This window comes from Ictidomys tridecemlineatus, chromosome 11 (genome assembly GCF_052094955.1).
Source record: "Ictidomys tridecemlineatus isolate mIctTri1 chromosome 11, mIctTri1.hap1, whole genome shotgun sequence".
NCBI lineage: Eukaryota > Metazoa > Chordata > Mammalia > Rodentia > Sciuridae > Ictidomys > Ictidomys tridecemlineatus.
In genome coordinates this window covers 93565798-93580482 of record NC_135487.1, presented here as the reverse complement: position 1 = coordinate 93580482, position 14685 = coordinate 93565798, and positions in this window count along the sequence as shown.

Here is a 14685-nt window from a genome sequence, read left to right as displayed (position 1 = left end):
ATTGACCACCTCTTACTATTTTACCATAAATGTTAATCCAAGGACAAAGCAGTCACTTAGGTCACCATACAAAAAATATGTATTTTTTCAAGCAGGATCTCAAGTCCACTATTTACAACTGACATAAATGACACTCAGAATGTTCTTTATGATTGGCTCATGGGAAAGTGGAAGAAATATATAACTCACTTTCATGAACTCTTTTAGATGCCAGAAGGAAGGAAAGAAAGAAAAATGAAAGAAAAGAAGGAAGGCAGAGAGAAAAGAAAAAAATGGATTACATGTCCATGCCTTCCCTAAGGGGGGAAAAAAAAAACTGACAGCTCACTATTCAAGTAATTTGCAGAGTAGCTTTTGTTGTATGTTCTGTGGCACATGCAAGTTCTGGGAAACGAAGGTTGTTTCCCACATACAAAAATGTAATGGGATCAGATATTTATTTCCACAATTATTCCTTTAAAGGTGAAAATGTATTTTAGAAAAAATCTAATATCAGAATTACTGTGAGAAATAAAACTTGCTCTCCCTTTTTCTGAAAGTAAATCACAAGCACATTGAGTGTTTATGTGTGTGTGTGTGTGTGTGTGTTTATGATTTTAGAAATAAAAATTCTCTGTTACCTTCCTACCAGTAAAATTCAAGAGTTTATTTTTTAAGTGGAGAATCTACATATCACACCAAAATAAATGACAACACATTTTATATGCCAATATTTTGAGGAGGTCCTTGTAGGTCACAGAGGGTTTCAATAGATGTCTTACATCCAAGATAATCCACCCCATTACATTAATATGGTATTTATACACAGTCCCTCATATTACTGGTCTTCCTTATTTTGAAGAAATATATGTGCTTTGCCATAGCTATTTTCATGTTTTCACATTTTATGGAAAATTTTTTAAATTAATTTTACTATTATAGTTTAGATATGAGATATCACCCATGAGCTCATGCAAGAGACAATGCAAGAATGTTCAGAGGTGAAATGATGAGATTCGGAGCATTAAATCCTTACTGGTGCATTAATGCACTGATAGAGATCAACTGGTGTAAACTGTAGGCAGGTAAGGTATGGCTGGAGGAGAAGGGTGCTGTTGGGGTTTATGTTTTGTCCGGAGTGAGCGGAGATCTTTCTCTGTTTCCTGTTTGCCATGTCCTGAGCTGCTTCCCACCTCCATACCCTTTCCCTGTGAAGTTCTGCCTCTTCTTGGGCTCACAGCTGTGGAGTTGGCCAACCATAGACTGAGCCTCTGAAACTGGGAGTGCTAAATAAACGTTTCCTCCTCTTAAGTAGTTCATGTCACGTCTTTTCATCACTACAGGGATGACAAAACTGACTAAAATATTTTCTAGGTGGATTTTTATACATAAACGTTTTTATTGGGGGGAGAGTGAGTAAGTGATTCAAAATTAGAGAGGTAGGAAAGATGGTGGAGTGAGATGAGCATCATTACCCAAGAAACATGTATGACTGCACATGTGGTGTGACTCCACATTGTATACAAACAGAGAAATTAAGAGTTGTGCTCCATTCGTGTACAATGAATCAACATGCATTCTGCTATCATATATAACTAATTAGAACTATTTTTTTTTAAAGAGAGAGAGAGAGAAAAAAATGATTAACCTCTGAGTGGGGATGCTTTTTTCAAAAAGTTCTATCACTTTTTAATGATAAATTGTCTTTGACTTTACAATCTGAGTGCCAGAAGATATGAAAAATAGAGAATACACATTATTTCAATAACTTCAATTATTTAATGCTCCATTTTCATTTCAATATAAATTCTACAATTTATATTGAAACCCAAGGATTTCCATAAGGCCAGGGTCTAAATATTAAAGCAATTAAGGATTGAGCACACTGTGAATTTTTTCTCTGATCTTTTTAGTAATAAGTTTGCTGCCATCCACCTTCCTTGAGTTCTGTCATGCTGGGAAGAAGGGAGACAGTTTCCACCATGATATGAAGCATACTTCATTTTGTAATGTGGTCCCAACGTTGATCACAGAATATTAATACACACTTTTGGTGACTGTTCTAACACCGCAGCAGGAGAGAAAGCAATTAGGACTGATTTATATTATGCCCGTTCTTTTTTCATGATGGGAATTCAGAAGTTAAAGTTAATTAGGTAATTTAGTTCTTAAACTAACCTTTAATATATTTGCATTGTAAACTTTGATTTTTCTGACACAGGGTTGATTACCTTCGTTAATTCTCTCTCAAATGTATGTTTACTTAAAACTGTGTGTGTGTGTGTGTGTGTGTGTGTGTGTGTGTGTGTGTGTGTACTAGGAGAAAGATCCAATTTTGATTTACTCTAAAAAATAATAAATGTGTTTTTTTTCATTTTTGTTAATTTAATATTTTAGCTTTACATCTCTCATAATTAATAACTGGTTTCCATTTTACATTCTGTGACTTTCTGAATCCAGGAGTGATCTTAAATTCAGGAAAGATTAAAGAAAATTATTAAGGTATTATATGGTGGAATCTTTAGCAATTGGTGAGAGAATTACATTTTCCATTTCTTTAAAAGTAAAGTAATTATATAAATGGCATATTTTGGGAACTCATTTAATTGTGAAAGCCAGTGCTATGGTCTGAATGTTTATGTTCCCCCAAAATTCATGTGTTGAAACCCAATCCCCAACATGACGGTTCCAAGAGGTGGGTCCTTTGAAATGTCACCAGGTTATGGAGGTGATATCCTCATAAATGTTATTAAAGCCCTTTAAAAACAGATCTCAGGAGCTTCTTTGCCCCTCTGCCATGTGAGGACACAGGAGGCTTCAACCATGAACTAGGAAATAGGCCCTTACCAAACACAGAATTCCATGTCTTCGATCTGTGTTTAGCTGCCTCCAAAACTGCAAGAAATACATTCATATATATATATATATATATATATATATATATATATATATATATATATATATATAATAAGCTACCTACTCTGTATAAGGGCAGACCAAATGGCCTGAGACAGCCATCTCACTCAAGTCAGCAGTTCTGACACCAAGGGGCAGGACAGGCGTTCCATGGGGAGAAGTACCTACTTCAGTGGCACCCAAGGTCTGTTTGCAGAATGAGAACCAAGTATAGTTGACCTCCTTAACTCTACTCATCTGACAGCAAAACAAATTCCAAACATGCATATAATTCCAGTGAAATATTCTGTTGGTTTAACAAAGAATTAGCCTATAAATAAATCAAATCTATAAAAGATGAATTGTGATTATTGTTTAGGTTCAAAATTTGTCTAAAACACTGAATTTGAAAACACAAATTAAAAGAATATACTTACATTGGAGATGTATATTTTACCATACACTTCAACACCAACCCAATTATCTCCTCTGTGCTAGCTTTAATACAATCAATTTCACTGAAGTTTTAAAAAATGATGTCATTCAAAAATCAGAAAGTTATAACACCCTTTCCTAAAATAAAGCATCAACCATAATAGGTCTGCATATACATTGATAAATAATGCCATTTTGTGGAAAGTTTCTAGACCATTGTATTATTAGCAGTTTGGACAAGATAATGCTTTGCGAAGCAGCCTGTTCTGTGCAGTGTGGGAGGTTCAGCAGCATCCCTGCCAGGAACCTAGCCCAGTCATCTATCCACACACACATGCCTCCCAAGTATAACCAAACAAGTCTTCAGACATTGGCAAATAACCCAATTGCCAAATCACCTCTAGCTGGCAATTATTTAAGTAGTGCATTAAATGAAAACCTGAAAGTGCTAAAAAATTACAAGAAAAATTGTCCTGACATTCATGAGGTGTGAAGGGAAGAAGGAGACAGGGTCATCTTCACAGAGCATGTTTTCCAAACAGCCTCCTGCAGTAGGATTATGACAGTGCCCCAGACAGCAGGACATAGTGGGTCGATCACAGAGGGTATGTTATGAGTGGCACTTACTTTTCAGAGCACGGTGAAAAGTGGCTAGGGTTTCCAGAAAATGGGTGTTAATAAAAAAGAAAAAAAAATTCATGTGAGTTTTGTTCCACAATCTGCTCTGACAAGTTCAAACTTTCTCTAGCTTTTTTTTTTTTTTCGGTAAACTCTAGAATTTTGGAGATGACAAGTCACCATTTGCATATTTGGAGATGGATAACACAAACTTTCTGATTGAACTTTCACATTATGTGACTGTGGAGAAAATGAATATTACTTTTAACTCTTTTGTTATTCTTATCCTGTATTGAACAGTGTGTGCATGTTTGCTCAAGCCTTCTAATGTTTAGATCCAGCACCTTTCACATAAAAGAAATATGAGGATATGCTCTACAAATACATGAGCACATCCTTACCTGTGGTGCAGGGTGGGGTGAGATGAGAATTCTGTCCTGTGTCTAATGTATCTTTCTTCATTTTCTCCATTCCCTTTGTCAATTAAGATAGATTTTTCTGAATAAACCTGACCTTTGTTCATTTACTTGCTTACTTCCTTATTCATTCTTATGCTCACCATTAGTAACAGATTGTCCCTTCTATAAAGGGCCAGGCTCTGTGCCAGTCACTGGGAAACAGCCATACACTGAAGAGTTATTGTTCTATGCCAAAGTGAATACATGTTCCATATGTGAAACATACCCACATGTCCATTAGGAAAAGATGAACACTTTGCCACATCCTGGCATGGGGTACTAATAGATTGCACATTGTAGTTATTTTAAAATGCAAAGCATAAATATAGATACATTAATCTTACTTTATACATGCAGAAAATGCTAAATTCTTAAAGGAAGAAAAAAACTAAGACCTTGATTGTTTTGCATTAGTATCCCATAGGATAGACACCTGAATCTCTCATGTGTCCTAACCAGGACTTCACATGAAAATGTGCTGTTAAGGGCTACCTATATTTTACTTATATAACTTTGAGTCTAAATAGAAATTGCTGTGATCCCCACTATGCTCTGTGCTCCCCCTAGGTGAATTTTTAACATTGCTCAGGATGTAATTAGCAGGAGAAACCTTCTAGTAAGAGTTCATTTAATTGAATAATTGCACCTAATTAATCAAATTACTGTTCAGAGGTAGTGAAATATATTATCCACAAACTGCACATGAAGTAATGTACAAATAACCTATGGAGACTAGCACACAATAAATTCTTAGCAAGAAAATGCTTCCTACCACACACATATCCATATATATATATATATATATATATATATATATATATTGATGTATATGAATATATATGGATATAGATACACAGATGGAGATATTTTTGCATATATATAGATATAGATATGTATGATCTTATTGCATTGCTTTTCTAATGATCCTCTCTGATTCAGCAAAGTACTTATGAGAAAACAAAGGAGGTGACTTTTGTCTATTTCATGGAGGTAAGTGGTGACTTTAATGTAGGTGAAAAGTGGAAGGGTCTGGACGTTACATTAATTCTATTTAAGTCTATAAAAACAGAGGAGCTAAGAGTAAAAACATATTGAGTTTGGATAGTTCAGGCACTCTGTGCCACATTCTTTCTTGAAATAACTTTCTTGAAAGTTATTTAACTTTTGACATATATAAATTTGATTTTCAATGAACACAAAATAGAGAAAAAAGAAGGGAGTTGAGAGAAAGTATATAGAGCAGCAAGAAGAGGGAACATCTTTTAAGTAGCTTTGTTTGAATGTCTTGTGTGCAGATATTCTGTTTCTAACAAGTTATATCTCCAGTAGCTCTGGATAAACACCAAACATAAGTTTCCAGAATGTCCGTTACAGCTGACTAAAATCATTGTGGGGCTAAAGGCAAAGAAAGTATCTTTTTTCCTGGTGTTGTATTAGCCTACAAGTCTTGCTGTCTCAATATATTCTTAGCAAATGGAGAACAGAATCTTGCAGGAGAGGGCTAAGGCTACTCAGAGGAATGTGAGTGACCCTGCACATCAGGACCTCTGTTGTGCAGCACTGGCTTGCTTCCTCTCACCTCACCTGTGATCAGTCCACTCTCTGAATTAACATGCTTGGTTTTTAGTACATAGGTTTCTTTCTTAAGTTTTGCCCTTGAAATTATTCAGTTTATAGGTATATTTTAACCTGTTCCTTGATGTCCATAGAAGATTGGTTCTAGGACTAATCTCGTGAAAACAAAAACCCATCAATGTTCAAGCCCCTTATATAAAATGGCATAAAGTTTTCATATGACTTCTGAACATCCTTTCTGTAACATGAAAATTCTGTGTAACTGGTTTTATCCAGTACTGTTTAGGGAACAATGACAAATAAAGTTAGTATGTGTTCAATGTATACATAATTTTTAAAAACATTTTAGATCCATGGTTGATTATATTCTTGGATGTGTAACACATTGATACAGGAGTTGATCATATATGTTATTATTTCTACTGGTATATACTATGGCAACACATAATGGAGGATGGCATTTATAAAATTTACTCTCATCTCTGTACAACTAACATTCTTATACATTCTAAAACAAAAGTAATATATGATTCAAACTAGCTCAGAAACAATGCTGTTTAATGGAACTACAGCATGTCTTAATATATATATATATATATATATATATATATATATATATATATATATATATAAACTTTAATTATAAGATATGGTTTCTGAATGAAGAGTATGTCTCTCTTTTAATAAATGAATGTATAATTCATTGTTTGACAATTGGCTTAGTCTTTCACGGTATAAGGAAGAATTATTCCCCTAACATTGACAAAGTTTTCATTAATTTATTGTAGCATTGACTAAATAATTTTTTTGTTAGAATGCCATATTTTCAAATTTTGTTCATTAAAAATACATATAATGGCTATTCATCTCACCATATTCTAGACTAGTTTTTCCTTCTTGCTACTATGTTATTCTAATTTGTTTGTAAATGAAACTTCCAAGTGAATATTCTACCACTCTGAAAATATAAAATAAAAAACTCTATACTTTGACATTTGGTATTCTTAATTGATAAGGTAATCTACTTGCTGTTTATAAGGGGTCAAACTATAAAATATACAGCATATAATATATACCTACACCAATATTAATGGCTCAAGTGACTCACAGTAATTTTATTGTAAATACATTTTAATTTTGGTATATAGTGTAGACATTTTCCTAAAACTATTGTTCAACTCAAGAGTTGTTTGATATCCAAAGCTACAGTAATCAAGGTAGTACAATTATAAGGAGAAATAGACCAGTGGAATACAATAGGGATCAGAGAAATAAACCCTTCCATGCCTGGTAAAATGGCCTTGAACAAGGGAGACAGGATAACTTAATAGCCAAATGAAAGTTTCTTCAACACTGAATAGCCATGAAGAAAAAAAAATGAAGTTATCTCAAAACTGATTAAATACCTAAATTTAAGACCTAAAAACTTTGAAATTCCCAGAAGTAAATCTTCATGATTCTGGATTTAGCAGCTATTTATTGGATATAACCCTAAATGAACAAAGCACAGAAAGATAGATCAATGGATTACATTAAACATTAAAACTCTTATTCACCAAAGAAAACAATAAAACAGAAAAAAAGGCATCATGTAGATCAGAAGAAAATATCTGAAAATTATTTCTATGATAATAAGTTAATATTCAAAATACAGAAGGAGTTCCTACAAATCAACAACAGCAACAAAAACTGTATCACATGATTTCAGTAGACATAGAAATCGAATAGTGTTTTTGATGATCATGTACAAATGGACACAAATCACATGAAAAGATGCTCAACATCCCTAATCAGACACATGCAGGTAAAAGTAAAATGAGACATCACTCCACTCCAAATAGGAAGACCACCTTTGAAACAACAAGAGTTGGCAAGGACATGGAAAAACTGGAATCCTGTGCCTGTTGGTGAGTGCAATGTGATGCAACCATTCTAGAAAAAAAAATATGAAAGTTTCTCAAGAATAAAATCCAAAAAGAAAAAACAAAACAAACAAACAACAACAACAACAACAAAACAAACAGACAAACAAAAGAACAGAACTACTAAGTGATCCAGACATTCCACTCAGGGGTGTATATCCAAAATAATTGAAATGAAGTCTTGAGGAGATACATGCACCCCCACTTTCATAGAAGCACTATTTCCACCAGCCCAAATATCCACAAATGAATAAATAAACAAAACAGTGCATACAGAATATTATTAAGCTTTAAAAATAAAGAAAATTGTGTAACATAATACAATATGGAAGAACCTCTGAGGACATTGTGCTAAGTGAAATGGGTCTGTTTAATGGCTAGAGAGTTCAAAGGAAGGTGAAGGTATTCTACAGATCTTGTTTTCAACCATGTGAATTTACCTCAGGCTACTGAATTTTGCATGTAAAAATGGGCAAGATGATAAATTTCATGTGATGTGGGACACAATAAAGTTTAAAACAACAACAACAAAAACACAACACAAAAATCCTGTAAGCATAGCCTTCCACCATCACCACATCCACCAACATCTCTTATTAGCTTTATAAAGTGCTTCTTTTTTTCTTTTGTCTTACCACTCTGTGGTATGTTCTTGTCTTATCACTCTTCTAAGACTGACATTTCTTTAAATTGTAGATCACAGAGAGCCTTTCTTTGTTTCCAAACTTCTTCTTCTTCTTCTCCTTCTCCTTCTTCTGGTTTTCATAGCTGTTCTTCACTGCAAGAGCTCCTTGACCTTCATTTGTCACCTAAATCTGACAGTCACCTAATGCAGATTCTCAAAGGGTGTCCCTGAAAGCCCTCTACTTCCCCTAAAACACATCATGGACTGTCACGTGGTGAGTGAATGATTACATCTGGGTGATGTTCTGCATCCTAACCTTGGCAGAACTTCTGCTTTTAATCTGTTTGCAAATTTGGTTGTGGTCTCAAAACTCATCTGAACGATTAAAAATAAAGAGCAGAAAAAAAACAGAGCAAAAAAAAAAAAGAAGGAGAGGAAGAAAAACAAAGAAAATGAAGAAAAACAAATGAAGATTTGGGGAATTCCATATGAACACACAACCTTGAATGAAATACAAAACACACAGAGAACCTAATCCATTTGCATCGATGATACCTTGCTTTCCTTTTAGAAGACTCTGAAATCAGTGAATTTTTTTTTTTTATTTATCATAGTCCTGCAGAGAAATACTTAGAGCCCAAGACATAAAGGAAACAAAAAGGAAAGTTACTCTACAAAAAACAATAAGCTTATTTGTTCATGGTTCTTTCCTATTAGCATTCCCTCTATGTCCAAGAGAAAGCATGCAAGAATGTTAATGCTTTTAGATGCTTCCACTTACATTCACGCCACAAATCCTTAATGAGCTCTTGGCACCACATATAATTTTGGAATGGTTTCATGATGGCCTAGTTTAACTTAATTATGGGCAACAAATTTGTCCAGCAAGGATAAAAAGGAAACATTATAATGCTGTTTATTGCAATGTCAACCCGGTTTGGTAAACTCTGTTTTGATTTTTTTTTTTCATCAGAGCTGGCTTGGCAATGCATCATATTAAACACTGAAGACTTATCTTTTATATTCACCCACCATTGCCTTCCCATTTGCTAATCTGAACTCTCCTTCTCTGATTCTATTTGCTTGGGAGTTTTCCAAAGCCTTGACTTGGTACTCTGGCTTTTTGAACTGGCTTCTTCCCTGTGATCTGCATTAAGAAATCCTGCCACCCTATAGAACTCTTAATTGTCCCATATATCTTGAATTTTATTTTATATCTAGTCCAAGAAAGTCAGCACTGATCATTTCTGTTCTATGAGACCCTCTGAAGCGGAATCTCTTTTTGTCTCAATGAAGGAGATATTAGAAGGATGAGTCAGTCTCAGGAGCCACCTTTACAAATCCAAAGGAAAACTAGTAGTTCCCAGACCTACCTTCACTGTAATAATTAGTGATTTAATGCCACCTTCTACAAGGGCCTTAGTTACTATTTCTGGGACAAATGAGACTAACCAGGCTTCCACTCATCTGTACCTTTTTCTACTAGGAGCATAGGCACCATCAATTTGAGTCACAGGGATCATAATGCAAAGGGAACTTAAGTGCTATTACAGGGGAAATAAAATGATCAGTTTTTAACAACCAGAAAAATGTGGTCTATATTTTCAGGGGCAGGGAGTCTTTGGCTTCCTATAAAATACATGTTAGATAACTGTCAATTTTATTTGAATAAAAATCAGAAACTGCTGGCTATGTCAGGAGAGCAGTGGCCAGGCAAAATATGTATTTTCTTTCTCCTTTTGAGTGAGCCAGTTTAACAGAATGAGGTTTAAAAAATAAATCCTGTTTAGGGGGTAAAAAGAAAAAGAAAGGTTGAGTGATAAAAATCTCTAGGATTTACAATAAATTTCAAGATACTCAAACTCCTCAAATTCACTAAAGTTTCTAAAACAAAGCAAAACAAAACAAAACAAAAAATAGTTCCTAGCTTGAATATTTTGCATGTTCAAATACTCTGTTTCTGAAACACAAGTTTGCCTTGTCAGACCCTTTCCTTCCCCAAAAGGGCATGGAAAATAATTTGTATCCAGCAGACGATTTAAATCATCTATTGACTATGAATTACATTCCTTTATTTACATATTGAAACCACTTGCAAGAGTAGCTAACCAAAATGTGTATCAATCACAGAGCAGCCATTTACACATGGACATCCACAAGGCAACGTCAAAACAAATGTGCAAAACTGGTAGAATTTTAGGAATTAAATACACAAAGTTAAAAGATCTCCACAATCTGCAAATAATTGATAGAATAAAATGAAATAGTTAATAAGGTGGTTTATTTGGGAAAGCTACAAACTAACTAAACATAACTCACATGGTTAGAAACTCAATTCAACACTGAAAAGTGCACTTATTTTCTTAAATGCACATGAAGAATTCACCAAATAAATCATAAGAACATAAAGTATCAACTTAAAGAAATGATACATTCAGGAGATAAATTTAAAAATAATTAATAAAATACATATTTAGAAAATCTTCCTAAATTTGGTAATTAACACATTTTAAAATAACTTAATAATTGAAATAGAAGACATAAAAAAGGAAATATTTCATAATAAGTGAGTAAAGGACAGTAAAAGGTTCTGAGATGCAGTTAAAACCATGCATACGTGATATTTGTACATTTAAAATTTATGTTTTAAAAGAAGTGTCTGATAGTTTTAACTTCCACTAATAATTTAAAACACTACAGTAGGAGAATAAGATGTATATCCATGAGTAAATAATAAAAATAATGGCAGAAACAATAAAATAGAGAACAGTGATAAAGTCAGCAAAGCTGAAATGTGGCCCATTCATAAAATGTATCGAAGTAAATTAGTCCAAGAGTGGGGAAAGGGACACACACACACACACACACACACACACACACACACACACAGAGAGAGAGAGAGAGAGAGAGAGAGAGAGAGAGAGAGAGAGAGAGAGGAGAGAAATACACAAAATATAAAAACCAGGAATGAAAGAAGAAATCCCAAGAGATCTTCTATGAAATTCAATAAAGAATATGAACAACTTTATACTAGCTGACTTTGACAACCTAGCTGACAAGGGACAAAAGTAGAAATAAGAATGACATTATTTCTAGAAAACAATTCTGTATGCAAAGAAACCTCAGGAAAATATAAAAAATCTATTATACATAATAAGCAATTCAGCAAGGTATGGGACACAAAAATCAATAAAAATAATTGTTCTATTTATGAGCAACAAAACCATAGAAAATTAAATTTGAAACAATGCCTTCCATGGTAATGTCAAATTATAAACTAAGAGATTTATTTTTCAGAGTTGCATAAGATCATTTCTTTGAAAAGTAAAGTATTGTATGTAAAGTATAACTAAGAAAGACCTAAATCAGAAGTTGGCAGTAAAATCAGAAATTGGCAGAAGGTCAGAAATTGGCATAAAGTCATCTGGGTAATGAAACAGATCAGGGTATTACAGAAGGGCAAGGAATTCAAGGTCCCAAACAACCAAATTGTTGGTTAGAGAGCTGCTGTACACCAAGTGGAGGTATATTTCTGACTTCACCATCTGAAAACCAACTTCCAGAGGAAAATCATTACTAACAAACTTGTAGAGAAAAAAATGCTAAGTCAGTAGCTACATACCAGTTACCAGGGTATGTGTTGATTTCCAAAAGTGATGAAAATTGTCAATAGAAGTTATCAAAATGAAAGAGACAGGTAACCCATTGTATTAATGAGCTTATTTCAGACACCCATTTCTAGATGTCAGACATCATTAAAATTAGTTCATTATATTAAAGTCATTAAATTTAAAATCTTTATTTGGTCTTGACATTCTACTTGTTTGCAAGTGTTTAGTAAATGTGGGTTTCCTTCTAAATCTTAGTGAAAAAGTTTAACTTTTTTTTGTCTGTTTTCTGCTACTGATAATATTTACTTCTTCCTATGGATCTCAGTTTTTAAGGAAGTTGATGGGTGCTAATGAAGATAGGCTAAATGTTAATATATTCTTAATTTCTAATATTTTGTAACTATATATTTATCTTAATAAAGTATGAAATAATTCGAGGTAAAGTTCATGCATTTATTACAGAAAGATTGATAAGAAAGAGAGAAAAGAAAAAAACACTAGTACCTTCAATTCTTTCTGAACATCTTGTCAACAAGTGATGCTCTTGCTAAGAAGTGTACATTTCCTATCTGTAGGGATTAAGTAACTATTTTACATTTGTTTCACCATCTCAATACTAAGATAGCAATAGGAAATGTGAACTAGACTAAGAATATTCCACTGTGATATTATCTATTTTGTTTTTAGATATACATGGCAATAGGGTGTATTTTGACAAATTATACATACATGGGGTAAAATATTAAAAGTTTGATCCCATTCTCCATGATGTGGAGTTGTACTGGTCATATATTCATATGAGAGCATAGAAAATTTATGTCTGATTCATTCTGCTCTTTCCTATTCTCACCCCCTCCCTACCCTCATTCCCCTTTATCTAATCCAATGGAATTCTATTTTCCCTTCTTTACACTCTCTTGTTTTGTTTTAGAATCCATATATCAGAGAGCAAATTCAACCTTTGGTTTGTTGGGACTGGCTTAATTCAATTAGCATGCTATTCTCCAGTTCCATCCACTTAACAGCAAGTGACATAATTTTATTCATCTTTATGACTAGATAATATTCAAATGTGTATATATACCACATTTTCTTTATCCACTCATCTGTCGAAGGGCACTTAGGTTGGTTCCACAGCATGGCTATGGAGAATTGAGTTGCTATAAACATTGATATGGCTACATCTCTCCAGTATGCTGATTTTAAGTCCTTTGGTTTTAGACTGAAGAGTGAGACAACTGGGTCAAATGATGGTTTCATTTCAAGTTTTATAAGGAATCTCCATACTGCTTTCTGGAGAGGTTGTAAAAATTAGCACTTTCACCAGTAAAGTTTGAGTGTACCTTTTTCCCCATGTTCTTGACAACACTGATTATTACTTGAATACTTGATAGTTGCTATTCTGACTGGAGTGAAATGAAATCTCAGTGTAGTTTAAATTCTCATTTCTTTAATTGCTAGAGATGTTTAACACTTTTTCCATATATTTTTGACCATTCATATTTCTTCTTCTGTCAAATTCCTATTCAGTTCTTTGCCCATTTATTGATTATGTTATTATTAATTTTTGGTGTTAATTATTTTTAGTTCATTGTATGATCCTGGAGACTAATGCACTGTGGTGCAAATGGTAAAGGTTTCCTCCAATTATGTAGGCTCTGTATTCATGTTCTGTGTTGTTTCCTTTGCTGTGAAAAAGCTTTTTAGTTTGATGCCATCCCATTTATTGATTCATGATTTTAATTCTTGTGCTATAAAAAAGCTCAAACTATCCCTATTTGCCCATGACATGATTCTGTATTAGAAGTTTCAAAAAACTGCACCATAAAGTGTCTTGAAATCATAAACAAATTGAGCAAAGTAGCAGGATATAAAATTAATATCCATACATCAATTGTGTTCCTATACATCAATAACAAATTAGCTGAAAGAGAAATCAGGAAAACCATTTCATTCGCAATAGCCTCAACAAAAATAAAATACCTGGGAATCAATCTAAAAAAAAACAAGTTAAAGACATATACAATGAAAACTACAGAACACTAAAGAATGAAAGTGAAAAAGACATTAGAAAATTGAAATACCTCCCATGTTTTTGGATAGGCAGAATTAATATTGTCAAAATAGTAATACTACCAAAAGCACTATGCAGAATTAATGCAATTCTCATTAAAACTCCAATGATTTTCTTCATAAAAATAGGAAAATCAGTCATGAAATTCATTTGGAAAAATAAGAGGGCCATAATAGCCTAGAGCAATCCTTAGCAAGAAAAGTAATGCAGGAGTCATCACAATACCAGACCTTAAATTACACTACAGAGCTAAGGTAACAAAAATGGCATGGCATTGGCACAAAAACAGAATTGGAGATCATGGAACAGAATAGAAGACACAGAGACAAACCCACATCAGTAGAGTTACCTCATATTAGACAACAGTGCCATAAACATACATCAGAAAAAAAAATGTGGCCTATTCAACAAATGCTGCTGGGGAAACTGGAATTCCATATGTAGTAGATTGGAATTGAATCTCTATATCTTACCCTGCACAAAATTCAACTCA